At 49.5% G+C, this 25978-nt stretch overlaps 1 protein-coding gene across 1 annotated transcript in view; it reads left to right on the forward strand.

Moving 5' to 3' along the window:
- Window positions 1–25978, forward strand: part of ST6GALNAC1 (ST6 N-acetylgalactosaminide alpha-2,6-sialyltransferase 1) — a 289824-nt gene that overhangs the window by 231039 nt on the left and 32807 nt on the right. The window lies entirely within an intron of this gene.

Here is a 25978-nt window from a genome sequence, read left to right on the forward strand (position 1 = left end):
AACACATACATAAGCAAGGATGATTGACCTTAGGGAGATCAACATTCAGCACCACGGAGACACCATCACATGTTTCTCAACGCAGTGATTCTAGAACAAGGCCCACTGGGAAAATATGCAAAACAGGACTGCCGCGGAAACACCATCACATGTCTCAACGCTGGCAGGAAACTAGCCAGGTCTTTCACCGGGAAGGAACAACCACGGGAAGGGCAGTCTCCAGTCAAGGAAACCGCCTATGCCAAAACATGGTATCCATCCACAGACAGGTGTTTCGGTGTATTTGCCCCTCATCAGTGTGGAGTAGGAAACTGGCTAGTGGGAGCAATGCCTAGTAAAAGACTATTCCACACTGATGAGGGGCAAATACCCCGAAACAGCTGTCTGTGATGGTGTTTCCGCGGCAGTCCTGTTTTGCATATTTTCCCAGGGGGCCTTGTTCTAGAATCACTGCATTGAGAAACACGTGATGATGTCTCCGTGGTGCTGGATGTTGATCTCCCTAAGGTCAATCATCCTTGCTTATGTAGTCTTTTACTAGGCATTGCTCCCACTAGCCAGTTTCCTACTCCACACTGATGAGGGGCAAATACCCCGAAACACCTGTCTGTGGATGGATACCATGTTTTGGCATAGGCGGTTTCCTTGACTGGAGACTGCCCTTCCCGTGGTTGTTCCTTCCCGGTGAAAGACCTGGCTAGTTTCCTGCCAGCGTTGAGACATGTGATGGTGTTTCCGCGGCAGTCCAGTTTTGCTTATACAACACATAGGGATACACTAAGACTCTGCTGTAAACATGACATAGGGATACACTTAGACGCTGCTGTGTACATCACATGGGATGTGCTAAGACTGCTGTATATCCATCATATCAGATACACTGAGACTCGGCAGTATACCTCACATAGGGCTACACTAAGGGGTACTTTGCACACTACGACATCGCAGGTGCGATGTCGGTGGGGTCATGTCGAAAGTGACGCACTTCCTGCGACGCTCTCGACTAGAGTTGAGCGCGGTTCGTGGTTCGTGGTTCTCCAGTTCGCGGCTCGAGTGATTTTGGGGCATGTTCTAGATCGAACTAGAACTCGAGCTTTTTGCAAAAGCTCGATAGTTCTAGAAACGTTCGAGAACGGTTCTAGCAGCCAAAAAACAGCTAAATCCTAGCTTGGTTTCTGCTGTAATAGTGTAAGTCACTCTGTGAATCAAACTATTATCACATTTCAGTGTATAGTGTGCGTGAACAGCGCCTTCAGATCACTGCTGTTTCTATAATGGCGATCGCCATTTTTTTTTTTTTTTTTCTTGTCTTCCTTCCCTAAGCGCGCGCGTCTTGTGGGGCGGGCCAGCATGTCAGCCAATCACAGACACACACACACCTAAGTGGACTTTGAGCCAGAGAAGCAACGGCATGTGTGATAGGATCTGCATGTCACATGTCCCTGCATTATAAAACCGGACATTTTCTTCACGAACGCCATTATCTGCCTTCTGCGTCTTTGGTGTCAGACATCAGTGTCGCAGCTCCGTCCTCCTGAGTCCTATAGCCGATACAGCTGTATGCGCTGCATACACAGCGTTAGACAGCTTAGGGAGAGCACATTCTAGCAGTCCTTTTAAGGGCTCAAAGCGGCAGGGTCAGAGAGCCATAAGTGACAGGTCCTGCAAACAGCAACAGCGTCTGTGTAGCCCAGGTCAGGGATTTCCTCCCTGCATTTCACCATTAGGAGGGAATAGAAAGGCAGGCTTCCATTCCTCTACCCAGAGCACCACAATCCTGCCACTGTACCCTCTTGTCCTCTGCACACTCCAACTCATTCTAAGTAAGCCATTATACTAGCAAACACTCAGTGTACCTAGTGGCATCCTATCTGTGGCTATTGGACTTTGCTATAGTCCCACTAGTGCAAAGACATTTGCAGAGCACGTCTGCCTGCATTGCACACTACAACTTTTTTAAACTAAGCAATTTTACTAGCAAACACTCAGTGTACCTAGTGGCATCCTATACGTGGCTATTGGACTTTGCTATAGTCCCACTAGTGCCAAGACATTTGCAGAGCGCATCTGCCTGCGTTGCACACTCCAACGAATTATAACTAAGCCATTATACTAGCACACACTCAGTGTACCTAGTGGCATCCTATACGTGGCTATTGGACTTTGCTATAGTCCCACTAGTGCAAAGACATTTGCAGAGCACGTCTGCCTGCATTGCACACTACAACTTTTTTAAACTAAGCAATTTTACTAGCAAACACTCAGTGTACCTAGTGGCATCCTATACGTGGCTATTGGACTTTGCTATAGTCCCACTAGTGCCAAGACATTTGCAGAGCGCATCTGCCTGCGTTGCACACTCCAACTAATTATAACTAAGCCATTATACTTGCACACACTAAGTGTTTTTTAGTGGCATCCTATACGTGGCTATTGGACTTTGCTATAGTCCTACTAGTGCCAAGACATTTGCAGAGCGCATCTGCCTGCGTTGCACACTCCAACTAATTATAACTAAGCCATTATACTAGCACACACTCAGTGAACCTAGTGGCATCCTATACGTGGCTATTGGACTTTGCTATAGTCCCACTAGTGCCAAGACATTTGCAGCACGTCTGCCTGCGTTGCACACTCCAACTAATTATAACTAAGCCATTATACTAGCACACACTCAGTGTACCTAGTGGCATCCTATACGTGGCTATTGGACTTTGCTATAGTCCCACTAGTGCCAAGACATTTGCAGCACGTCTGCCTGCGTTGCACACTCCAACTAATTATAACTAAGCCATTATACTAGCACACACTCAGTGTACCTAGTGGCATCCTATACGTGGCTATTGGACTTTGCTATAGTCCCACTAGTGCCAAGACATTTGCAGCACGTCTGCCTGCGTTGCACACTCCAACTAATTATAACTAAGCCATTATACTAGCACACACTCAGTGTACCTAGTGGCATCCTATACGTGGCTATTGGACTTTGCTATAGTCCCACTAGTGCCAAGACATTTGCAGCACGTCTGCCTGCGTTGCACACTCCAACTAATTATAACTAAGCCATTATACTAGCACACACTCAGTGTACCTAGTGGCATCCTATACGTGGCTATTGGACTTTGCTATAGTCCCACTAGTGCCAAGACATTTGCAGCACGTCTGCCTGCGTTGCACACTCCAACTAATTATAACTAAGCCATTATACTAGCACACACTCAGTGTACCTAGTGGCATCCTATACGTGGCTATTGGACTTTGCTATAGTCCCACTAGTGCCAAGACATTTGCAGCACGTCTGCCTGCGTTGCACACTCCAACTAATTATAACTAAGCCATTATACTAGCACACACTCAGTGTACCTAGTGGCATCCTATACGTGGCTATTGGACTTTGCTATAGTCCCACTAGTGCAAAGACATTTGCAGAGCACGTCTGCCTGCATTGCACACTACACCTTTTTTAAACTAAGCAATTTTACTAGCAAACACTCAGTGTACCTAGTGGCATCCTATACGTGGCTATTGGACTTTGCTATAGTCCCACTTGTGCCAAGACATTTGCAGAGCGCATCTGCCTGCGTTGCACACTCCAACTAATTATAACTAAGCCATTATACTTGCACACACTAAGTGTTTTTTAGTGGCATCCTATACGTGGCTATTGGACTTTGCTATAGTCCTACTAGTGCCAAGACATTTGCAGAGCGCATCTGCCTGCGTTGCACACTCCAACTAATTATAACTAAGCCATTATACTAGCACACACTCAGTGAACCTAGTGGCATCCTATACGTGGCTATTGGACTTTGCTATAGTCCCACTAGTGCCAAGACATTTGCAGCACGTCTGCCTGCGTTGCACACTCCAACTAATTATAACTAAGCCATTATACTAGCACACACTCAGGGTACCTAGTGGCATCCTATACGTGGCTATTGGACTTTGCTATAGTCCCACTAGTGCCAAGACATTTGCAGCACGTCTGCCTGCGTTGCACACTCCAACTAATTATAACTAAGCCATTATACTAGCACACACTCAGTGTACCTAGTGGCATCCTATACGTGGCTATTGGACTTTGCTATAGTCCCACTAGTGCCAAGACATTTGCAGCACGTCTGCCTGCGTTGCACACTCCAACTAATTATAACTAAGCCATTATACTAGCACACACTCAGTGTACCTAGTGGCATCCTATACGTGGCTATTGGACTTTGCTATAGTCCCACTAGTGCCAAGACATTTGCAGCACGTCTGCCTGCGTTGCACACTCCAACTAATTATAACTAAGCCATTATACTAGCACACACTCAGTGTACCTAGTGGCATCCTATACGTGGCTATTGGACTTTGCTATAGTCCCACTAGTGCAAAGACATTTGCAGAGCACGTCTGCCTGCATTGCACACTACAACTTTTTTAAACTAAGCAATTTTACTAGCAAACACTCAGTGTACCTAGTGGCATCCTATACGTGGCTATTGGACTTTGCTATAGTCCCACTTGTGCCAAGACATTTGCAGAGCGCATCTGCCTGCGTTGCACACTCCAACTAATTATAACTAAGCCATTATACTTGCACACACTAAGTGTTTTTTAGTGGCATCCTATACGTGGCTATTGGACTTTGCTATAGTCCTACTAGTGCCAAGACATTTGCAGAGCGCATCTGCCTGCGTTGCACACTCCAACTAATTATAACTAAGCCATTATACTAGCACACACTCAGTGTACCTAGTGGCATCCTATACGTGGCTATTGGACTTTGCTATAGTCCCACTAGTGCCAAGACATTTGCAGCACGTCTGCCTGCGTTGCACACTCCAACTAATTATAACTAAGCCATTATACTAGCACACACTCAGTGTACCTAGTGGCATCCTATACGTGGCTATTGGACTTTGCTATAGTCCCACTAGTGCCAAGACATTTGCAGCACGTCTGCCTGCGTTGCACACTCCAACTAATTATAACTAAGCCATTATACTAGCACACACTCAGTGTACCTAGTGGCATCCTATACGTGGCTATTGGACTTTGCTATAGTCCCACTAGTGCCAAGACATTTGCAGCACGTCTGCCTGCGTTGCACACTCCAACTAATTATAACTAAGTTACATTGTCAGGGATATTTATTCTTTATTATTCTGCTGTTAATAAAGCTAGACCACCACTGCAATCTTCACCACCTCTCAATTTTTACTACCACATTTTCAGTCCACAATCTTGTCGCAATCAACATGAGTGGCAAAATGACAGATGCTGGTGGAAAGGGGAAGAGGCGTGGTGGAAAAGGCAAAAAAGGTTTTGTCAGTGGGGAAGGTGCCAAAGCTCCATTATCATCTGCTGAAGATAGACCATCTACTAGCAAAAGTAAGATGTCTACTACTTATTGTGGACAATCCGATGTGCTCCCTTTTTTACGGACACGAACAAGAGGAATAAAGGTAGATGATGGGCAAAAAAGGAAAATGCTTGAATGGATCTCAAGTGGTCCAACAAGTGCCCTCTCAGCCACTTCAAGTACCGCATCCAAAAAACACCATTCCTCTGAGTTGTCATCCCAATCACACTTGATTTCTCCCAGCTCTGAAGTCTCCATCAGCCCTGCACAGTATGGTGGAACTGAGATGGCTGAGTCTGCAGAGCTGTTCAGTCACACTATAGCCTGGGAATCAGAGGTCTGCTCCCAAGCTACAGTGAGTACAGAACAGGAAATGGTCTGCAGTGATGCCCAGAACCTTTGTGACTCAGATTCAGGCCGTGAGGACCAAGTTTCTGAGCATAATGTTGACCCTTTGTCACAAACTGTAACACCTGTGGTTATAGACAATGAGGAACATACTGATGAAGATGAGACGCAGATACCCGATTGGGATGACAACTTAAATATTCGGTCAGGGCAAGAAGAGGCTCAGTCTGAGGGGGAGGGGAGTGCGAACACAACAATTGATGATGACGTTCTAGATCCCACCTACTGTCAACCCCCAGTCAGGCACTCGAGGAGGTCAACAGAGGCGGTGGAGGAGGATGCAACCGACGACGAAGTTACCTTGCGCCTTCCTGGACAGAGTCGGAGCACTGGTAGCACGTCTACAACTGCATCCTCAGCCACCACTCTGCCTATGAGCATTATTCGGGGTGGATCAACAGGTCGCATGGCCTCTAAGCCTTGCCTAGCCTGGGCCTTTTTTCACATCGAAAAAGATCGCCCAACTCATGTGATATGTAACATTTGTCATGATTCTGTTAGTAGAGGTCAAAACCTCAGCAGTTTGACAACTTCTTCCATGAATCGTCACATGAATAAATATCATAAGTCCCGGTGGGAAGCTCACCGTGCTGCAATGCCGGCTAGCGGAGCGAACCATCCACCGCCCGCCCCTTCCAGTACATCCGCGCGCTCTTCATCTTCTAGGACTGTGGGGACAGCTGTCACACCTGTTTTTCCACGCAAAACTTCCACCACTGTAACCGCAACAGGCAGTTTGCTTGTAAGGTCGTCAGTTGGTTTGGAAGGGGAAACAAGTGAGTGTGTACAGCTCTCTCAGACATCGATAGCACCAACGTTGGATGAAGGCAACATCATGTCTCCGCCTGCACTTTCCTCACAAACCTGCATTTTTCCAGGGACACCCTACTCAACACCGTCTACACACAGCAGCCAGATCTCTGTCCCTCAGATGTGGTCAAATAAAAGGCCACTTCCTCCGACCCATGACAAAGCTAAGAGGTTGACTCTATCCCTCTGTAAGCTGTTGGCTACCGAAATGCTGCCTTTCCGCCTAGTGGACACACAGGATTTTAGAGACCTTATGTCTGTCGCTGTGCCCCAGTACCAGATGCCTAGTCGCCACTACTTCTCTAAGAAAGGTGTGCCCGCGCTACACCAGCATGTCGCACACAACATCACCGCTTCCTTGAGAAACTCTGTGTGTGAACGGGTGCATTTCACCACCGATACTTGGACCAGTAAGCATGGACAGGGACGTTACATGTCGCTGACTGGGCACTGGGTAACTATGGTGATAGATGGTGAAGGGTCTGCTGCACAAGTCTTGCCGTCACCACGACTTGTGTGTCAATCCTCTGTCTGTCCAAGTTCCGCCACAGCTTCTGCATCCTCCACCTCATCTGGGTCCTCCACCTCCGCCCCAAGCCTGCCTGGTCAGGCCACCAGCGTTCTCACTGCGCAGAAGGAATCACGCACGCCTCATTACTATGCTGGCAGCCGAGCGCAACGGCATCAGGCGGTCTTTAGCTTGACATGTCTTGGTAATAAGAGTCACACAGCTGAGGAGTTGTGGTCAGCTCTGCGGTCCGAGTTTAATAAATAGTTGTCTCCACTCAACCTGCAGCCTGGTAAGGCCGTGTGCGACAATGCTGCAAACCTGGGTGCGGCCCTTCGCCTGGGCAAGGTGACACACGTACCTTGTATGGCTCACGTGTTGAACCTTGTCGTGCAGCAATTTTTAACACACTATCCCGGCCTAGATGGCCTTCTGAACAGGGCACGAAAACTGTCTGCTCACTTCCGGCGTTCAAGCGCCGCAGCTGAGCGACTTGCATCGCTACAGAAGTCTTTCGGCCTGCCGGTTCATCGCCTGAAATGCGATGTGGCGACACGCTGGAATTCAACTCTCCACATGTTACAGCGACTGTGGCAGCACCGCAGAGCCCTGGTGCAATACGTCATGACGTATAGCCTGGGCCAACGAGATGCAGAGGTGGGGCAGATCACCCTGATGGAGTGGTCTCAGATCAAGGACCTATGCACCCTTCTGCACAGTTTCGACATGGCGACGAATATGTTTAGCTCTGACAATGCCATTATCAGCATGACGATTCCAGTCATTTACATGCTGGAGCACACGCTAAACACTATTCGGAGTCAGGGGGTGGGACAACATGAAGGGGAGGAACTACAGGAGGATTCATATGTGCAAGGGACAACAACATCACCAAGGTCCAGACGTTCATCATCACCAACGCAGCAGGCATGGGACCATGGGGAACAGGGATCGACAAGGGCGCATAGTAGCAGGTGAAATGTTGAGCAAGGTGCAGGAGAACATGAAGAAATGGAGGACGAACTGTCCATGGACATGGAAGACTCAGCGGATGAGGGAGACCTTGGTCAAATTTCAGATGAAAGAGGTTGGGGGGAGATGTCAGAGGAAGAAAGAACGGGTAGCACCTCTATGCCACAAACGCAGCGTGGACTTGGTCCGCATGGCTGCGCAAGACACATGAGTGCCTTTTTGTTGCACTACCTCCAACATGACAGTCGTATTGTCAAAATTAGAAGTGATGATGACTACTGGATTGCCACACTATTAGATCCCCGGTACAAGTCCAAATTTTGTGACATAATTCCAGCCATAGAAAGGGACGCACGTATGCAGGAGTATCAGCAGAAGCTGTTACTCGATCTTAGCTCGGCTTTTCCACCAAACAACCGTGCAGGTGCAGGGAGGGAATCTCCCAGTTGTAACTTGACAAACATGGGACGGTCTCGTCATCTTCACCAGTCTACCCGTACCAGTAGGACCGTATCTGGTGCCGGTAACAGCAATTTTATGGAATCTTTTCATAATTTTTTTAGACCCTCTTTTGCAAGGCCACCAGAGACAACAAGTCTGACACATACTCAACGGCTGGAGAGGATGATACAGGAGTATCTCCAAATGAACATCGATGCCATGACTGTGCAACTGGAGCCTTGCTCCTTTTGGGCTTCAAACATAGAAAAATGGCCAGAGCTCTCCAGTTACGCCTTGGAGATTTTGTCGTGTCCAGCTGCCAGCGTTGTCTCTGAACGTGTATTCAGTGCTGCTGGGTGTGTGCTGACAGATAAGCGCACGCGTCTGTCCAGTGACAATGTGGACAGACTGACGTTCATCAAAATGAACAAGTCATGGATCCAGAAGGAATTTACTACCCCTGTGTCATCCTGGGGAGAGTAAATGCTTGTGGATTTGGAATGTGCTTGATGCAAATCAAAACATCCTGTTTGCAACTAGGGCCCAAGTGCTGCCACTGATGGGGTGGGTGTCTGTGTGGCCCAATTTTTGGAAAAAAGGGAGACTCCGCTTGGAGTAACCCTTGCTTACATTGTTTTTAAAAGAAGCCAAGATGAACAAGTCATGGGTCAGCAAAGACTTTGCTACCTACCCCGGTGTCATCCTGGGGACGGTTAATTATGGGGTATTTTTGAATGTGATTGATGCAAATGTAGCTGTGAAGTGTACAACTAGGGCCCAAGTGCTGCCACTGATGGGGTGGGTGTCTGTGTGGCCCAATTTTTGGAAAAAAAGGGAGACTCCGCTTGGAGTAACCCTTGCTTGATGTGTTTTTAAAAGAAGCCAAGATGAACAGAGCTGGGATCAGGAAAGACTTTGCTACCTACCCCGGTGTCATCCTGGGGACGGATAAGAATGGCGTATTTTTGAATGTGCTTGATGAAAATCAAAACATCCTGTTTGCAACTAGGGCCCAAGTGCTGCCACTGATGGGGTGGGTGTCTGTGTGGCCCAATTTTTGGAAAAAAAGGGAGACTCCGCTTGGAGTAACCCTTGCTTGATGTGTTTTTAAAAGAAGCCAAGATGAACAGAGCTGGGATCAGCAAAGACTTTGCTACCTACCCCGGTGTCATCCTGGGGACGGATAAGAATGGCGTATTTTTGAATGTGCTTGATGCAAATCAAAACATCCTGTTTGCAACTAGGGCCCAAGTGCTGCCACTGATGGGGTGGGTGTCTGTGTGGCCCAATTTTTGGAAAAAAAGGGAGACTCCGCTTGGAGTAACCCTTGCTTGATGTGTTTTTAAAAGAAGCCAAGATGAACAGAGCTGGGATCAGCAAAGACTTTGCTACCTACCCCGGTGTCATCCTGGGGACGGATAAGAATGGCGTATTTTTGAATGTGCTTGATGCAAATCAAAACATCCTGTTTGCAACTAGGGCCCAAGTGCTGCCACTGATGGGGTGGGTGTCTGTGTGGCCCAATTTTTGGAAAAAAGGGAGACTCCGCTTGGAGTAACCCTTGCTTACATTGTTTTTAAAAGAAGCCAAGATGAACAAGTCATGGGTCAGCAAAGACTTTGCTACCTACCCCGGTGTCATCCTGGGGACGGTTAATTATGGGGTATTTTTGAATGTGATTGATGCAAATGTAGCTGTGAAGTGTACAACTAGGGCCCAAGTGCTGCCACTGATGGGGTGGGTGTCTGTGTGGCCCAATTTTTGGAAAAAAAGGGAGACTCCGCTTGGAGTAACCCTTGCTTGATGTGTTTTTAAAAGAAGCCAAGATGAACAGAGCTGGGATCAGCAAAGACTTTGCTACCTACCCCGGTGTCATCCTGGGGACGGATAAGAATGGCGTATTTTTGAATGTGCTTGATGCAAATCAAAACATCCTGTTTGCAACTAGGGCCCAAGTGCTGCCACTGATGGGGTGGGTGTCTGTGTGGCCCAATTTTTGGAAAAAAAGGGAGACTCCGCTTGGAGTAACCCTTGCTTGATGTGTTTTTAAAAGAAGCCAAGATGAACAGAGCTGGGATCAGCAAAGACTTTGCTACCTACCCCGGTGTCATCCTGGGGACGGATAAGAATGGCGTATTTTTGAATGTGCTTGATGCAAATCAAAACATCCTGTTTGCAACTAGGGCCCAAGTGCTGCCACTGATGGGGTGGGTGTCTGTGTGGCCCAATTTTTGGAAAAAAAGGGAGACTCCGCTTGGAGTAACCCTTGCTTGATGTGTTTTTAAAAGAAGCCAAGATGAACAGAGCTGGGATCAGGAAAGACTTTGCTACCTACCCCGGTGTCATCCTGGGGACGGATAAGAATGGCGTATTTTTGAATGTGCTTGATGCAAATCAAAACATCCTGTTTGCAACTAGGGCCCAAGTGCTGCCACTGATGGGGTGGGTGTCTGTGTGGCCCAATTTTTGGAAAAAAAGGGAGACTCCGCTTGGAGTAACCCTTGCTTGATGTGTTTTTAAAAGAAGCCAAGATGAACAGAGCTGGGATCAGGAAAGACTTTGCTACCTACCCCGGTGTCATCCTGGGGACGGATAAGAATGGCGTATTTTTGAATGTGCTTGATGCAAATCAAAACATCCTGTTTGCAACTAGGGCCCAAGTGCTGCCACTGATGGGGTGGGTGTCTGTGTGGCCCAATTTTTGGAAAAAAAGGGAGACTCCGCTTGGAGTAACCCTTGCTTGATGTGTTTTTAAAAGAAGCCAAGATGAACAGAGCTGGGATCAGCAAAGACTTTGCTACCTACCCCGGTGTCATCCTGGGGACGGATAAGAATGGCGTATTTTTGAATGTGCTTGATGCAAATCAAAACATCCTGTTTGCAACTAGGGCCCAAGTGCTGCCACTGATGGGGTGGGTGTCTGTGTGGCCCAATTTTTGGAAAAAAAGGGAGACTCCGCTTGGAGTAACCCTTGCTTGATGTGTTTTTAAAAGAAGCCAAGATGAACAGAGCTGGGATCAGGAAAGACTTTGCTACCTACCCCGGTGTCATCCTGGGGACGGATAAGAATGGCGTATTTTTGAATGTGCTTGATGCAAATCAAAACATCCTGTTTGCAACTAGGGCCCAAGTGCTGCCACTGATGGGGTGGGTGTCTGTGTGGCCCAATTTTTGGAAAAAAAGGGAGACTCCGCTTGGAGTAACCCTTGCTTGATGTGTTTTTAAAAGAAGCCAAGATGAACAGAGCTGGGATCAGCAAAGACTTTGCTACCTACCCCGGTGTCATCCTGGGGACGGATAAGAATGGCGTATTTTTGAATGTGCTTGATGCAAATCAAAACATCCTGTTTGCAACTAGGGCCCAAGTGCTGCCACTGATGGGGTGGGTGTCTGTGTGGCCCAATTTTTGGAAAAAAGGGAGACTCCGCTTGGAGTAACCCTTGCTTACATTGTTTTTAAAAGAAGCCAAGATGAACAAGTCATGGGTCAGCAAAGACTTTGCTACCTACCCCGGTGTCATCCTGGGGATGGATAAGAATGGCGTATTTTTGAATGTGCTTGATGCAAATGTAGCTGTGAAGTGTACAACTGGGGCACAACTGCTGCCACTGAAGGGGTGGGTGTGTGTGTGGCCCAATTTTTGGAAAAAATGGAGACTCCGCTTGGAGTCACCTTGCGGTGTTTTACATGATTTTAGAAGGGCGTGCCATGCCTATATCTGTGTGTCCTCCTCTTTTTCCTTGTCCAGCTGTTTTGTTTTCGCATGAGTATATGTCCTTGTCACTTTCCAATGTGTTTGAGTTGTTTGTCACCTTTAGGACACCTTTGAGGGTGTTTTCTAGGTGTTTTTCTGTGTTTGTGATTGCCTGCCATTGTTTCCTATGCAGTTCGAGTTCGGTTCGTCGAACGTTCGACGAACCGAACTCGAACGGGAGGTCCGTTCGGCGAACCAACCTCGAGCCGAACCGCGACCGGTTCGCTCATCTCTACTCTCGACATCGTAGTGTGTAAATCCTAGATGATACGATTAACGAGCGCAAAATCGTCGTAATCGTATAATCGGTGTAGCATTGGCGAATTCCATAATTACGCTGACGCGACGGTCCGATGTTATTCCTCGTTCCAGCGGCAGTACACATCGCTGTGTGTGAAGTCGCAGGAGCGAGGAACATCTCCTACCTGCGTCACTGCGGCTCCAGTCGGCTATGCGGAAGGAAGGAGGTGGGCGGGATGTTTACATCCTGCTCATCTCCGCCCCTCCGCTCCTATTGGCCGCCTGCCGTGTGACGTCGCAGTGACGCCGCACGACCCACCCGTGACGTCGCAGTGACGCCGCACAACCCGCCCCCTAAATAAGGAGGCGGTTTGCCGGCCAGAGCGACATCGCACAGCAAGTGAGTGCATGTGAAGCAGCCGTAGTGATAATATTCGCTACGGCAGCTATCACAATGATATCGCAGCTGCGATGGGCGGGGACTATCGCGCTCGGCATCGCAGCATCGGCTTGTGATGTCGCAGCGTGCAAAGTACCCCTAAGACTCTGCTGTATACATCACAGGTGCTATGCCGAGACTGCTGTATATACATCACATAAGATACACAGAGACTCTGCTGTATACATCACATAGGGATACCCTAAGACTCTACTGTGTACAGTACATCACATGTGATATGCTGAGACTGCTGTATATGCGTCCCATCATCGGATATGCTGAGACTGCTTTACACACATCACATAGGATACCCTAAGACTCTACTGTGTACAGTACATCACATGTGATATGCTGAGACTGCTGTATATGCGTCCCATCATCGGATATGCTGAGACTGCTTTACACACATCACATAGGATACACTGAAACACTACTGCATATACATCGCATAAGATACATTGAGACACTGCTGGTTACATTGCATAAGATACAGTGAGGCACTGCTGTATATAACATAGGAGACCTAAACTCTGCTGTATACATTAGTGGACAGCAGCTTCATGTCATTGATCTATCACTGCTGCCACTAAATAATAACAAGCAATATGATCTTATTTGCCAAATTTTGAGAACTACTAGCTAGGTGATTATGCTAAGCAGTGCATGCAAGGCATTGCAGCAACAATTTGTGGGCAAAGCTTGCTTATTTGGCAGACCACTCCACTTTTACATAACACACCATTTATACAACCCTTACTCACCCATAAAATAAAAGCAGTGAGAACCAAAATTAAAGGCACATTGCATCTATGTAAGCTGGGCTGTGGGCACCTTGATCTTCTCCACTGACCCTGGTGCCAGCACATGCCTAATTTGCATGCAAAGTGCATCACAGGCAAATTAGCCACGTGGTACTGCGACTGTGCAGTGAGGCCCAGCCTGGGCTTAATAAAGCAAAGTACCTTGGCTGAACCACCCTTTTCATCAGGCCACATCAGTAAGGGTATTGGTGACCTCTGGTTCTCTGGTGGGCCCGTCTGACCCTGATGGTCATATAGTGGTAGATGCTAGCAATATACAGGCACTCTGTAGATCATATATATATATATATATATATATATATATATATATATATATATATATATATATAATTGCCTTATTCTGTCTGTCTGTCTGTTTCTCTCTCTGTCTTGCTCCAAAATGACGTCATTACAGTGACAACCATCGCATTGGTCGCTCGGCCCGGCCCGACCACGCCCCCCCCCGCACATTTTGCCCACTCAGCCACGCCCCCCGCACACTTTGCCTGCTCGGCTCGGCCCGACCCAGCCACGCCCCCCGCACACTTTGCCCGCTCGGCCACGCCCCCTCGCACACATTGGGCACCTACACACCTCCCCCCAGGACTAGTCCACCTATTATACTCCTCACCTCCAGGACTACTCCTCCTATTATACTCCTCACCTCCAGGACTACTGCTCCTATTATACTCCTCACCTCCAGGACTACTCCTCCTATTATACTCCTCACCTCCAGGACTACTCCTCCTATTATACTCCTCACCTCCAGGACTACTCCTCCTATTAGACCCCTCTCCCCCAGGACTACTCCTCCTATTAGACTCCTCTCTCCCCAGGACTACTCCTCCTATTAGACTCCTCTCCCCCCCCAGGACTACTCCTCCTATTAGACTCCTCTCCCCCCAGGACTACTCCTCCTATTAGACTCCTCTCCCCCCAGGACTACTCCTCCTATTATCCTCCTCTCTCCCCAGGACTACTCCTTCTATTATACTCCTCTCTCCCCAGGACTACTCCTCCAACACACACACACACTGCACAAAACATACCTTCCCCCAAAACACACACACGCACAGCACACACATGCACAGCACACCCACACAAACTGCGCAACACACACAGCACCACACACACAACACTGCAGACACACAGCGCTCCACAAACAACGCAACACACAAACAACGCAACACACAAACAACACCGCTCTCACACACCCCACACCCAGACAACACCCAGAACATTTACAGCGCCCTACACAAACACTTGGCAACTACACGCAACAACATATATATATATATATATATATATATATATATATATATATATATATATATATATAAATAGAAAACAAAAATCATACAGTAACTACACAATAAATTCAAGAATACCCGATGCGTTAGAATCGGGCCACCTTCTAGTATGTGTATAGTGTACAGATAAATTTTGTAACTCACCTGTGATATCCTCCCTGAAGGAACATAAATATCTTAGGAATACACAAACAAGATAAAGTGTTTCAGGTAATAATAATGTTCTGTCTCCTTTGCACATCTGTGGTGCCCCTGACCTGGTCAGGCCCAACTGGGTACTGCACCCATGCTGGGACAGTGCTTCCAGGTAATTCCAAAAGGCCAGAATGAGGTGTGTACACACAGACACATAGTGACCAGGTCTCCCACACCTTTAGAGGGGACCTTTGGGTAGCCTCTGAATAGGTTAGCTTTCAATTCTCAGAAAGGGGTGTAATGGAGGGGCTAGAAGCTAGGTTGCAGTGGCAGTCAGAGTAGGAGGAGGAGCAAGCCAGTCTGAAGCAGTGTACAGAAGTTGCTGAAGGAAGCAGACGTACAGACATGCTAGTCAGACCCTGCATTTGTGGTAGCTGTTAGCGGGGGAGTACAGTGACCAGAAAGTCAGTCTGAAAAACACCTGAAGAGAGGCAGTCGAGTACGGGGACTTCTAGTGACTAAGCACACACAGGGAACAGGTCCCTAGAGCGGACATCCATTTACTGATCTGCTAAACCTGCCAGTGAGGGGACTAGGGGTTCCTCACCAAAGATACAGAGTTCGAGCCTCAGCAGCAACAGGGGGACTCATAAGGAGATAGGGCCAGAAGCCATCTCACCTGGTCCACGCTGCCGGCAAACGGGCCAGAAAGGGAAGGAGAGGCAGTAGCGACTTTCCCTGCATGAATTCCACGATACTGCAAGTCAGGGGTTATCCGAAACAAAAGAAGTGAAAGGAAGGCGAGTTAATAGCTACCCTCAGAACGGCCTGCAGGATTCCTTGGTTGCACCTGGTATAATCTCAGCATCGTCCGGGTTTCTCACCAACCATCTAAAAGTGAGTAAACAAGTTAAAAGACTTTCTGGACTGCGACTGAGTTATTCTGCGACCTGTGGTTCCATACACATATACCCGAGCCCCTGGGGCCAGCCTCACTCTCGGGAGGCCATAACGCCAGACTGCAAACACCATCAGCCCCAGACGCTCGTTAAACTGCAGTGGCGGTCACTCCTCATCCTGACCGCAAAATTGAGAGTGGCGTCACGACTCCTATACAAGTGAACCTGACATACCTGTTGCCAGAAGGGTCCCTAAAGAGAAGTCCCTGCAGTGTCCCAGAGGCGACCGCTGCAGCACTGTGGTGGGTGACTCACATCCATGAAGTATTAGTGCTCTTGTGGTGCCCTGGACTAGCCAGGTCGTCACAGATAACACACAAACATCCCCACCCCCATCAGACAGGGACACCAGCCAAACAAAAACCCTTGTTGCCTCCCTCCAGTGTCTGATGTCCACACCAGGTGGGGCGGAGCCAAGCGGTTGGCCCCACCCACCGAGGAGTTCACAGGCCTGGAGGCGGGAAAAGTGTGAGATGAGTGTTGGAGTTTGAGGAGTGAGGAGCGAGCACTGAGTGTCTGGGTTTGTGGCCCAGGCACTGACAGCAAGGTTGGCAGACGGTGGTGGCCGTCTGCAGGAGTGGTGAAGCAACGTGGAACCGTAGGACCGGGGTCGGGCGTTGGCCCGCCGGTACCGACCGGGGAGCGGAGTGAAGCCAGCACACACAAGCAGGGCCATCGGACCCCAACCAGGGTTGGAGCCACCGACAATAGTCAAATCCGAATGTGACCGGAACCCCAGGGGTTTCCTAACAACCAGAGACCCAATAGAAGGCAACCGCCCACACTGTGAGGGTATACAGCTACCGCCTAAGGCTAGAGACCCAAGGGCCAGCGCCTGCGGGCAAACGGGCTCCTCCGGCATCCATCCACCGGGGATCAGACTACCGTTGGGGATCCATAGTAGTCAACTGTGCAGGGAAAGACAGCCGCCATCACCTGTCCGGGGAGAGACACTGCAGCCGGCTGCGGGACCCGTCCATCCAGCCGTTTGGTTTACCAGGGACTCTGTTATTGACTCCCTGAGTGAGTGTGAGTACACCTGTGCCATCTGGCACTATGCCGCGCTGCCCCTGCAACCCTGCACCCTAGCCATCCAGCCTTCCCGTATCATCACCGGGCCCCGGGACCATCGACCCCTACTCACGGAGGGGGAAAACAACATCCCAGCTGCTCCCTACCATCGTTCCCGGGATCCCCGTCACCAGCAGCGGTGGTGCCCATCTTCACCACGACCCGTGGGTGGCGTCACGGACTAAATCCCCCAAACCAACCACCCCTTTCACTCACGGGCGAGGAGCGCCGCTTGAGTCCCCGGATCCGGCCCACCGCTCGAGCCACCGAGCAGCAGCAGCCTCACCAGCGCCGGACCCGAGCATTAGCGAGCGTGCAGCAGCGGCGCCGTCCTCCCCGCCCGCGACAACTTGGCGTCACAAACAGGATTGAACCCCTCTACTTACCAGTAGAAGTGCGCCTTGTGATCTCCGCCGGCGGTGTCCGGCCGAAAATTTTGAAGTGCCGCCATCTTGGCACGAAAATCTCCCGCTCGAGCGTCTTCTCCGAGCAGGGAAGGCGCGAAAGCGGAGCCCCGCCCCCAACAAACGGAAGTGCTGAAGAGAACCAAGGGGGGGCGGCTGTGTGTCTGCCTAATGTAGCCGAGGCTATAAAAGCGGGGACGCCAGGACTCTGCAAACAATTGGATCCTGGAACACGGCCACGCATGATGTCCTGTCCATCCGGCACTGCGGAAATCCCCGAGCCCACGCCTGGAACAGGGGCGTGGGTGGAAGTCTGGACCGCACAGATGTGCTGCCGCCTTCAAGCCCAGGTCCGGTTCTTGATGGAGCGCTGGGTGGCTGAGATGGAGGAAGTAGCGGCGGCCGTGCGGAGACGCGAGGTGGAGGCAGAGTTGGAAGAGCGGGTAAATGACTCACGCCCCTGTGTCCGAGAAGGACCGGCCGCTGCGGCTGAGGGGCCTGGCCTGCGCCCACTCACCCTCCTGCCTCCCCCGCCATCCGTACCGGTTGCTGTCGCCCCTCTGCTCGGTCCGCTACCCAGAACACCGGTAGCGGAAGCCAACCCGTCCGCCCTAGAGGACCAGCCTGGGGGCGTTGTTTGGGACCGGCCTGTGTCCTTCCCGCTACCGTGGAAGGCCCCGAGAGAAGTAGCCATCCGCGATGAGAAGCCGTCGGCCCCGGAAGTGGCCGCACCCGAGACCATCCCGGCTCCGGCAGTCCGCCCAGCCATGGAAGAACCGGCCGCTGCCGGCCCAAAGGCCCAACCGGTGAGGCTTACTGACCCTGAATTCCCCGCCTCGGCTGAGGCTGCGCCGGGCCGCTACTGCCAAGCAGCAGTACAGGCCACGTCACCGCAGGACCCCCACAAAAGAGTACCTGTAGTGGCCGGTGTGGGCGCAGTCCAGCGGGGCCCGACCCGGGCGCAGGGGTCTTCCAATGCCCCTTATTGGGACAGGGAACCAAACCCGTTGGGCCGGGAGATTGCCGCCAGGGAGCAGCAGAGGGCAGAAGTGATGGCGAGGGTGATCAGAGAGAAGGATGCGCTCCGCCATGCCACCTTTCGGGTGCGGGGCCCAGTGTACGAGGGCCAATTCCGGCAGTTTGACCAACGGAGAGGGTTCGGCTTCATCTATGAGCCGGGCCTGGAGGCTGAAGTATTTGTGGCCCGCCGCGATGTCAATTCGCACCTCCCCACGGGCCATCCAGGTCGTGATCGGTTGCCGGGAGACCTGGTGACTTACACCCGCCACTGCGGGGAGAGGGGCTGGTTCGCCCTGGACGTCAAGCAGAGGAAGAGCCGCAGTGAGCAGATGCGGCCCCAGCCCCCTCCTCCTCCACCAAGCCGTCTGGACGTGGAGCTAGAAGAGGTCCTGAAGGAGTATGACCCGAAGTAGTGGCAGCGGTCCGCCGTTGCAAGCAGTTGTCCCCCGTTGGGACCCTCAGCAGTTTAAATGAATGACATTAATCAACTGTGACCTTCATCTAATTGTCTACCTGATTATTCCGGCCATTGCCGGCAAGTTGTCCCCGGAGGGACTTTCTGAGTTTTACCACCTGCATGAGAGACTACTCATGGACATGGCCGAGAACTGGCAGGCCACTCACGAACTGGTGGGCATGTAATAATTTTATGGGTTGGAAACCATTGCTGCCTCCGGAGAGGCAGATTGGAGGAAGGGCCTGCAGCAGAGCAGGCTGGGGCCCGGCCACCACCAGGACCGGTGGCCATCCTCCGGGGGTCAGGGGTCCCCCAAGGACATGGGGTCCCTTGAAATGACAGCCGGGTGCGAGTTACCGTACCCGTTCCCGCTCGTGCAGCCTGAACCTGGACTGGGGTCAAGAGGTGCTGCCCACTTCTTAGGGGCAGCATCAGGGCTAGGTTGCTTGGGTGGGAGAGAGGAAGACATCCGTCCGTCCGTCCGTTATTATTAAAAATGTTTTTGTTTATATGTGCAACGTTTAAGTGTCCTCACAAAAATGCTTATATGTTCAAAATGTTTACATGTTAATTTATATTTTTACAGTTTTTGAAAAAAAACAAAATAAATAAAACCGGTGATGGATGGGCAGCCCGCGGACGGTCTGCATTTCACCAAGGGGGAATGTTGCGCCCTGGACTAGCCAGGTCGTCACAGATAACACACAAACATCCCCACCCCCATCAGACAGGGACATCAGCCAAACAAAAACCCTTGTTGCCTCCCTCCAGTGTCTGATGTCCACACCAGGTGGGGCAGAGCCTAGCGGTTGGCCCCACCCACCGAGGAGTTCACAGGCCTGGAGGCGGGAAAAGTGGGAGTTGAGTTTTGGAGTTTGAGGAGTGAGGAGCGAGCACTGAGTGTCTGGGTTTGTGGCCCAGGGAATTAGAAACAAGGCACTCTCAAATGGTGATACAAATGAAGAATTTATTCCATAAGTCTTAAAGAAATATGTGACGTTTCGGCCGGTTGGCCTTCATCAAACAACTTGTTATTAAGACTGTCAGGGTAGACGTAAAGGCAGTGGTATCCACCACTATGCTGTGGCCCAGGCACTGACAGCAAGGTTGGGAAATGGTGGTGGCCGTCTGCAGGAGTGGTGAAGCAACGCGGAACCGTAGGACCGGGGTCGGGCGTTGGCCCGCCGGTACCGACCGGGGAGCGGAGTGAAGCCAGCACACACAGGCAGGGCCATCGGACCCCGACCAGGCTTGGAGCCGCCGACAATAGTCAAATCCGAATGTGACCGGAACCCCAGGGGTTTCCTAACAACCAAAGGCCCGATAGAAGGCAACCGCCCACACCGTGAGGGTATACAGCTACCGTCTAAGGCTAGAGACCCAAGGGCCAGCGCCTGCGGGCAAACGGGCTCCTCCGGCATCCATCCACCGGGGAGCGGACTACCGTTGGGGATCCATAGTAGTCAACTGAGTACATCAAGGTGCAGGGAAAGACAGCCGCCATCACCTGTCCAGGGAGAGACACTGCAGCCGGCTGCGGGACCCGTCCATCCAGCCGTTTGGTTTACCAGGGACTCTGTCATTGAGTGCCTGAGTGAGTACACCAGTGCCATCCGGCACCGCGCCGCGCTGCCCCTGCAACCCTGCACCCTAGCCATCCAGCCTTCCCGTATCATCACCGGGCCCCGGGACCACCGACCCCTACCCACGGAGGGGGAAAACAACAACCCAGCTGCTCCCTACCATCGCTCCCGGGATCCCCGTCACCAGCAGCGGTGGTGCCCATCTTCACCACGACCCGTGGGTGGCGTCACGGACTAAATCCCCCAAACCAACCACCCTTTTCACTCACGGGCGAGGAGCGCCGCTCGAGTCCACGGATCCGGCCCACCACTCGAGCCACCGAGCAGCAGCAGCCACACCAGCGCCGGACCCGAGCGTTAGCGAGAGCGCAGCAGCGGCGGCGTCCTCCCTGCCCGCGACACTCTCTACTTGCATCCATGCAATAATACTGTAATTTCCCTTTTGTTTCTCAGAATATGAAAATAGAATAAGGGTGCATGCCCACGATCAGTATTTGCAGCGTTTTGAATGTAGTATGCTTCAGTTGCGTCCAAAACGCTGCGTTGTACAGTACAAGCACAGTGGAAGGATTTCTAGAAATGCCGTGCCCACTGTGCTTTTTTCCATAGCAAACACTGACCTGCGGTGCGTCTTTCCAGACCGCAGCATGTAAATTGTTTGCTGTGGATTCACATGCGTCCTTCGTAGGGAGAACACAAGTGAGAGACCGCAGCGCACTGAACCCTGATCATGGGTACGAGCAGCTGTGGTCTCCTGCGTTCTCCTGTAAAGGAGACTCGAGGCCCGCAGGTCAGGACCTTCTGTGTCCAGGACGCAGGGAGTCCTGATCGTGGGCTCATATCCGATTTGTTTTAGAAAGTGATATTCTTTCTCAAAAGTAGTAAAATATAAAAAAAATTGCTATCACCATACTGGTTTCAACCCCTGAACTAAAGTTCACATGTCAATTATTCTGCACAATGAATATCGGAAAGAAATGAGAAGAACATGCAATTCCAGAATTGTTTTTTTTGTGCTTACCCTTCTACCAAAATGGCATAAAAGGGCTATAAAAAAAGTCATAACTTTGCAAAAACGATATGAAAAGCAAGTCCTATTAGGCTATATTCACACAGGGAATTTTTGCTGTAAATTTTTGCTGTAAATTTTTGCATGTTTTTTTCCATTGGTTTTATGCAAATCCATGTTAATGAAACGCTACTTTACTGTATATGTATAAGCAAAGGCTATGAGATTCCAGAAATCTCATGTGCACACACACAAAATACTTTTTTTTTCCTTACCGAAATGTCATCCTCTTTGGTTTTTGCTGCGTTTTTGAAAGAATCAGCATGTCAGTTCTTTCACCGGTTTTGCTGTGTTTTTTTACCTATACGAATCAATGAGGAAATGCAAAATTGAGACACAACCGCACGTTGTATCCTGCCAAGAGATGAGGCTCTGCTGCAGAAAAAAGTGCAGAAAAAAATGCAGAAAAACACCCTGTGTGAATATAGCCTTACAGCTATATTGTAAAAAAAAAAAAAAAAAAATTTATATGATATTTAGCCTGCAGAATAAAGATAACAAATCATGAATGGAGTTTAAAAAATAAAAATATGGAATCCAGAATTACTATTTCTTTTTGTTTATCCAAGTATAATAATTGTAACTGTACCAATGAACTGCACAGTTTGTCCTGCCCCAAAGAATAAGTCCCACACTGATGGAAACTATGAATAGTCACAGAATATTTCTATGGCCAACAACTAATCCATTTCTTTTTTTACCAGTGTATTTATTGCAGAAAAGTCATAAAACAAGTTTAGTATTTAGTAATAATGGGTCAAAATGACCCACAGATCTAATTTAACAGTATATTTGTGTGACAAGTACAAAGGAATACAATTTTAAATGAAAAAATACAATATTTCAGAATTACTGCCTTTTTTATTCTTTCCCATAAAGATTTAATAAAAGTTATTAAACTATTTGTATCAATAAATGGCACAAGTAACAAATTCAAATCATCCCAAAAAAAACACAAGGCTTCAATTGGCTACATTGACAAAAATATAGAAAAGTATGGGTCATGGAATGCAACCTTGGAAATAACAAAAAAAAATGCTTTGTGCTAAAGGCCCAAAATGGTCCAGTCTGTAAGGTGTTAAAACAAATCAGTGTCAACTTCAAATTGGCTGGGAGACAATGTTGTCTGGTAACTTCACACTATACCAGTGACAACTCAAGACAAGTCCCAGACTCACATGCCGTACATTTCTTATTAAACCCAAATGTCAGCCTTCCCAGGGTTGCTGTTTCTGAAACCCAAATCATATATGCTTTCTCACAATTCCAGACTCCCCAGAACGGACCCCCTGACCAGGTTGTTAGCCCATTCAGCCCACATTGTTTGAGTGTCAGCCTGTGCAATGCTCTGCAAGCTTTCCCTTACCATGGCCTATCTATTCCAGCCCGCTATCCTGAAAGATTTTCTCAGCAAGTCCCCACCAATGACTTTCGAAGCCCTTGTGGTGATTTTGTTATGGTGCCACTTACCAGTGGACCCCAAGAATTCTCACCATGTCACCCTCTATGGGACATGCCTACAGGTTGCTCATCGCCAGAGGACAAAGATAGAAAGGAGCCCCTGTGCAAGAACAGTATACGGGCACTTTGCAGTCCAAGAGCTCATAAACATGCACAATTCCACCTGCTCTTGAGGTAAAAATGGCCCCCTAACCTCTTGGGCCCCTGTGCAGCTGCACAGGCTGCACCAATGACATGTCCGCCCCTGCTCCTCATCATTCACTCTAGTCTCCAGCCAACTGCCCTCTCTTTAGACGAGCATGCCACATCTGTTTCTAACCCACCTAGTATGTATGTCTTTCAGGCAGGGCCGATTCCAGATTTCTTGCTGCCTGAGGTGAAAGTTTAAAAAACACCCCTCCCTGCACTTCAATATTAACCTGCACTGATTAAATGTCAGACGGCACAATACTTTATTAACATAGCTATGTAGCATGCCATCCTTTGGATTGCTAAATGTGCACAGGATCAGAACCAGTCAACCCCTGTATCTGCTGTGAATTTTAAAAATAGTTTCATTATAATGTCCCTTGTATAAAATATTTGCCCATGTTGTGCTGCCCTTGAATAAATAATTGCCCCTCCCTGTGATCACTGCACAAAATATATTTTCACACTGTCTTTCTTATTACATTTCTCTAAAATATTGTTTTGTGCCGCCCCCGTGTCAGCCGGGCTGCTCGGATCCTCATCCGCGGTGGCTCGAGGGGTGTCCGGACCCGGGGGTCATGCAGCCACTCAAATGAAGGGGGTATTTACAGGGGATTATATTTAGAGTTTATGACGCCACCCGTGGTATGTGGTAATATGGAGTACTACCGCTGCAGTTGGGAGTACTCGGGGCCGATGGAGTGGGGCAGCCAGGTGTTGGAACCATCCACGGGTACGGAGAATGCCCCGGGACTCGGTGATGGTGTTTGGGGAGTGCCATTGGGGGTGAATGGGTCACTTGCGTACTCACTCAGTCCATAAAGCTGACACCGACAACTGGGTAAACCAAAGTTCTGGACACCGCTGCCGTTGAGGGGAGCTAGTTCGGGTCCCGTCCCCAATGGTGCTGCCTGGTGATCCGTGACCTTCCTCCTGGCACTAAGTTTACTTGTCAGTTGGTCCCGGTAGTATAGAACTAGTCGGGTCCCGCTCCCCAGTGTGGCTAACTGTGGGAGCTTGCTCTCAGGGTTCACGCTTGGGATTTTCTGGACCATTTTAGTGGAAAGTCCTATCCCCCTCGTGGTGCTAGTACCACGATTTTGGAGCGGGTGGAGAGCGGATCTTGAAGGCTCAATTCTCGTCGGGTAAATTGTCAGGTTGCCTGAAGCTACTCCCTGACCTAGTGTCCACGTACCCCGTCGTGCCCTAGTCCCAGCACGGTGATGGTACCTCCTCGACAGTTCCGTGCCACTTGTCACAATCCCCTGCCATCGGGAGTCCAGCTCCTATTAGGCCCAGACCACCGTCTGCTACCTAGTTGCTTCCAAGGAGCCCGGCTCCTGACCTCCTCTCTCCTTCACTTCCTACACTTCACTCTCTCTTTCTGACACTCCTGACCTTCCCTTACCCACCCCCCAAGGGGGCTACCCTATTCAACTCAGGCCGTCCACTGGTGTGTCTGGTGGGTGTGGTGCAGAATGTACCTAGAATTTTATTAGCTGTTGTAGGCAACACCATATAGTTGGGGACCCATAACCAAGGAGGAGGTGGATATTGCACAGAAGGGCAGATTGCACAATACCCTGTGACGACCTGATAGTCCAGGGCATTATAGTTTCCTATTAAATATTGCATGACACTGCATTATATTCATAGGCAGAATGTAATGAGGGCAATCTGGGATAACGCCCATGACCCGAGGCTCCGGGGGCCCATGGTGAGATTGCCTTCATTATAATGTTGTATTCAGCAACAGATACCTCACTCCTGCTCCCCCGATGCAGATTTCCAGGCAAGGAGGGTTCCTAGAACTACGCTGGTGCGATGATGTCGTGGTGGAGGGCACGGGGCAGGCAGTGATTGTAGTTGTGCGTGCAAGGGGATGACAGGTCACAGCACAACCTTTCATTAACCACTCGCCTTCCTGTCGCCGCACAACACACAGGAGGAGTCCGTATCAGTTTCATTGCAGCTATTTGGTAAATTCAAAAAAGTTTATTTTTTCCCATTAATGTCCACTCTGCACCCCATCTGGTCAGAAAAAAAAATGCAAATTTATTAAACAAGAAAAACTGAAATATCACATGGTCATAAGTATTCAGACCCTTTCTCAGACACTCATATTTAAGTCACATGCTGTCCATTTCCTTGTGATCCTCCTTGAGACGATTCTACTCCTTCATTGGAGTCCAGCTGTGTTTAATTAAAATTGATTTGTAAAGGCACACACCTGTCTATATAAGACCTCACAGTTCACAGTGCATGTCAGACCAAATGAGAATCATGAGATCAAAGGAACTGCCCAAGGAGCTCAGAGACAGAATTGTGGCAAGGCACAGATCTGGCCAAGGTTACAAAATAATTTCTGTAGTACTCAAGGTTCCTAAGAGCACAGTCGCCTCCATAATCCTTAAATGGAAGAAGTTTGGGACCACCAGAACTCTTCCTAGATCTGGCCATCCAGCCAAACTGAGCAATCGTGGTAGAAGAGCCTTGGTAAGAGAGGTAAAGAAGAACCCCAAGATCACTGTTGCTGAGCTCCAGAGATACAGTAGGGAGATGGGAGAAAGTTCCAGAAAGTCAACTATCACTGCAGCCCTC

The sequence above is a fragment of the Anomaloglossus baeobatrachus genome, chromosome 5, assembly GCF_048569485.1.
Source record: "Anomaloglossus baeobatrachus isolate aAnoBae1 chromosome 5, aAnoBae1.hap1, whole genome shotgun sequence".
Lineage (NCBI taxonomy): Eukaryota > Metazoa > Chordata > Amphibia > Anura > Aromobatidae > Anomaloglossus > Anomaloglossus baeobatrachus.